The sequence below is a fragment of the Musca autumnalis genome, unplaced genomic scaffold, assembly GCF_047663935.1.
Source record: "Musca autumnalis isolate F117 unplaced genomic scaffold, ASM4766393v1 scaffold_1, whole genome shotgun sequence".
NCBI lineage: Eukaryota > Metazoa > Arthropoda > Insecta > Diptera > Muscidae > Musca > Musca autumnalis.
The window spans coordinates 230,476,416-230,480,811 of record NW_027411644.1 but is presented as its reverse complement, the minus strand read 5'-3'; the positions used below and the strand labels follow the sequence as shown (position 1 = coordinate 230,480,811).

Here is a 4,396-nt window from a genome sequence, read left to right as displayed (position 1 = left end):
ATACGATGTGTTTTGACTTGTACTATCATCCTGTAACAAAAACGCGATTTCCAAAGAAAGTGGACTTACGACCTTTTCCGACGGAGCAGACGATATAATATTAAATAAATTCACTTAAAATAAATGAAAATGTGATCTACGTTTCATTTTTTCGTTTTTATTCGTTTGCAAATATGCACGGCGACAGCTAATTTGTTGTAGCCGGAAAATGAACTTTAGGGGTCGATTTTCGATAGCAATTATCGTTGAGTGGAGTTGCCAGTTGTCAAAATTACTTTATGTATGGCAATCTTCAACTGAAGTTGCGAATCTCAGTTGACGAACCGGCTATTTTTCAGCAACCAGTTTTTTTCAGTTGCAGTGAATATTTTTGAAGAAACAAGAAGTAAAATTGAAAGGAAAAACATATTTTTTAACAATTGTTGCTTATTTGCATTATTAATTAATTTTGTGTATAAAAAATATGGTAAATAACAATAAAACATCAGTTTGAAATAATAATTGATAAATTGAGTGCAAATCCAATGTGCAAATGGGTTCCATCTATACAGCCGACAACACCAGGGAATTTCGTTTTTGAATAAACATGATTTTTTTTTTTTTGAAATTTTGCCTTTTTAGGGCGAAGATCATTTTTAATGATTTTTGTTAATTTTCTCGTTTAGAGTTAAGCTTGATGATCTGAAATTATTTGCAAGTGAAAAAGGAAAGCCAAGGACTCGAACCCACATAGTCACCAAATTACGTTACCTGGTTTCATTGGTGGTAAAGCAAATCTTCGGACGTATCGACTATGTGATGGCTTCTCTGTCCTAGAACTTATCGTTTTTCAAATGCAAATGTGTTTTTGTACATTAACGCGGATACTTGGCCACAGAAATGTATTTTCTTCACGATTTTTGTTTTGTCTTTTTTTCCTCCTCCGACAATTTCGAAACGATCTAATTTGTCCTCTATCAAGTGGACAACATCCTTCAATACGTTCGACAATGTTGATTGAGCCATGCAATTGTTGTAATCATTGCCATCGGACTTTTGAAAACTTTCCTCCGCAAAAAATCTAAGCGCAGCGCACACTTTTAAAAGTAGGGGGTATTGCTGTTGATCTGTAACTTAAGGGGAGTACACATTATCATTCAAAACTGACAGCCAACGTACTTTTAGGACAATTTTCCGGCAAATAACAACTTTTAGTTACGCTTCTGTTACACATGCCAGTAAATTGGTGCCAATTGAGTACATGTATTATACTCGAAAATGCCGAAAAAGTGTTCGACTGGCATGCAGTTTTCTTGTGTGTTTACACATGCCAGTGCAAGTTCAATTTCAAAATTATTTTAAGCCGCATTAACACATATTTCAGATTTAAAACACAATTCACAACATATTTTATTACTTTTTATTTTATTTCGTTTTAAAAAGATTGTTTTCAATCATAAACATAATGAATCTGGTATTGCCGCCTTTTTAATATTGTATAATCCCAGAGGGGAAATTATTTATCAACCTATATTTGCATGAAAAACATCAAAATTATGTCTTTACTAACCACTAATATATTGTAGCTGCCAAGACGTATTATTTGTGTTTCCTAATCTTTTTGAAAATATGCATTAAATCTTTGCATTCTTAAAAGAAACAAAAATGTACATGGATTAAAAAATAGTCTCGGCAACTCTTTTTTCATTTTCGACATATCATTGGCAGCCAGCTCAAAATTTTGCTGGCATGAAAAATCTAGTGCCAGTGGAGTCGACAATTCAAAAAATGTAATTGTGGTAGTAAAATATTGTGTATGTATTGAATTTTTCGAACTGTCACTGGCATGTGTAAAGGTTGGGTTAGCTAAAAGCGTTTGAAATACAATATTTACGGTATTATTTAGAGATTACAAAAGAAATTTTTCAGTTAGGCTTTGCTTTCACGAAATAGACCTCGATGACTGTCAGTTTTGCTTGTCAATGTGTACTATACTTACGGTGACCAACCGTACTCTATTATAGAGGACAGTACTCTATTTTAGATGTCCGTACTCTATTTTTTCAAAGTACTCTATTTGTCCTCTATTTTCATCATTTGTACTCTATGTCCTCTATTTTTGATTTGTTTTACAAATACATGTGAATACAAAGGTAATACATACATTGAAATTCGAGAAACCTAGGCAGAAATTTAACCAAATATTGTCGCTGTTGAAATGAAATCACCAATCGGTACGGAATCCACCGATAAGAAACCTTTTTTCGGCCAGGTTTTCATGCAGTATGGAATGTAAGCCGGTGAAAGAAATGTCCAAGGATGACTCTGTCGTGGTGATCTTGCATTATCAATTTACTAACGGCTTCAATGTTTTCTGTCACAACGGCAGTTTTTGGACCACCCTTACTACTTTCTTAGCTGAGCAAGCGTTCACTACGATTGAATTCATTAAACCAGTTTTTCACAGAGCTATGTCGGTAGTCATATCTAAAATTTTTTCGGTAATGTAAATTCAGTATTTGGGATAGAGCTCTACGTTTTGCACGGCCAATGAGGACGTCCCTTCCAGAACTAGCGGCAAGTGTCACAGACATAACCATCGTGCCACGTGGTCTGACTAAATTATGTCGTTTCTCTTGGAAGTACAAAGTTTGCCGTAAAATATATTGATTATTTGGTAGAGAGCGGGAAGGATAGAGATCCTCTACAATCAATTTCACAAAAACTCAATTTACTTTACGGCAAACCTTTAACGTGTCTACCAACGTTTCGGAGTCGAGCCATTTTTGTTTCGACTCCAACTCCGGAGTCGACTCCAAGAATAATTGCTAATAGCACTCAATATGAATAAAATATACACAAGTTTCCAACTTTTTCCTATATGTTGGCCTTTTTCTGAGGTATTCCTTGAAAAGAACATACACAACTTCAAAATTTCTTTGTTTAAAACTTCTACGATTATAATAAAAATACAAGATCACTGAAATTTGAAACTCTGTGTAAGAGGTTCTGAAGTGTGCAGACATTCACTCGGGAATATGAAACTCTAATTCGATTGTCATGGAATTTTAAGTTTGCTTTAGAGTATTAATTGGACCAAAAAAGTTCTTGAAATTCATTTTTGATAAATGTAGAAAAAAAAAAATTGTTGCCCGGCCTTGGAGCCAAGTTATTTTTTCGACTCAGTCTCCGACTACAGCATAATTTCTCGACTCCAACTGAGACTACGTAACGCTATTGACTACTGACTATAAGATGTTGCTTCATCGCGTCGTCATCGCGTAGAAAATTGTGAAAAATGGTTGGTCGAAAATGTTCACAAGTAAATTCCATATTTTTTATGCAAATTAATTTTTTAAGTCCTGTAAAAAACGCAATACGTGGTACGTCAAACCGTATTGAGTACGCTTATGCTAGAAAATGTTAAGCTTTTCAATGGAAATGGTAAATGACGCCTGACATTGTTGTCTAGCCCCGAAACTTATGTAGTATCCCTCCTGTGTGTACTCTATTTTCATCCCAAAATATTGGTCACCGTAACTATACTTTACTTTGAAGTTATCCTTTAACGTTTCCATAATGTATACTACGGGTCCTTTGGCAATCGAAATTACGCCTTAAACCTAAAATAATTTACTTATTATACAGATCTTTCCAACATGAGTTTCAACTTACAGTACAGATGGCCATTCCAATGGATTCGACTTGTCCCTCAAATTTCTTCTAATAAATATCATGTCCTATACATTTTCTTAATAATCAAAAAATAATTCCACTGAACTTATCATTTTAAAATAGTTCTTTTTTTTTGGCGAATTGTGCCTTTTGGATTTAATAGAGTTCACAAGTTTGAAAAAACACTGATCGATAACAGGTTTCATATTCAATTCAATTTATTTTCATAAATGGGAACACCTGCGTGAAGTTAGCAACGAAAGTTAGCAACGATAACAAAAGTTATCGAAAAATACAGGGCGACACAGAACGCCCAAAATTTGCATTTAATACGTTTTTTCCAACTGTGGGGACGAAAAATAGCTACGACTATAAAAATTTAATTTATTTATTAATTAAAAAATAAGCTCCAATGTATAAACGTACACAAGAAACTATACATAAAAGGAAAGAAGGAGTCCTCACGAGCATTTTGGCACACTCCATATGCTCCAGGTCAGTTTTTTGTAGAACAAAGTTTCCAATTTTCTGGTTTCCAACTGGTGGTCAGGACAGAAAATTGGCTCTGGAAGCCACAATATAAAAACGTACACAAAAGTCTCAACGGAATATGAAAGAGGGAGTCCTTATGAGCCTTTTGGCATACTCCATACGTTCCAGGTCAGTTTTTTGTAGAACAAAGTTTCCAATTTTCTGTTTTCCAACTGGTGGTCAGGACAGAAAATTGGCTCTGGAAGCCACA

At 34.5% G+C, this 4,396-nt stretch overlaps 1 long non-coding RNA gene across 1 annotated transcript; it reads right to left on the bottom strand.

The window, feature by feature from the left end:
- Window positions 1-444: 444 nt before the first annotated feature.
- On the bottom strand, window positions 445-3,869 carry LOC141389192 (uncharacterized). Its single transcript, XR_012409004.1, has 2 exons — window positions 3,655-3,869; window positions 445-3,602 (listed from the first exon to the last, which is right to left on the bottom strand). It is a non-coding gene; the product is annotated as an uncharacterized lncRNA (long non-coding RNA).
- Between the last annotated feature and the right edge of the window lie 527 nt (window positions 3,870-4,396).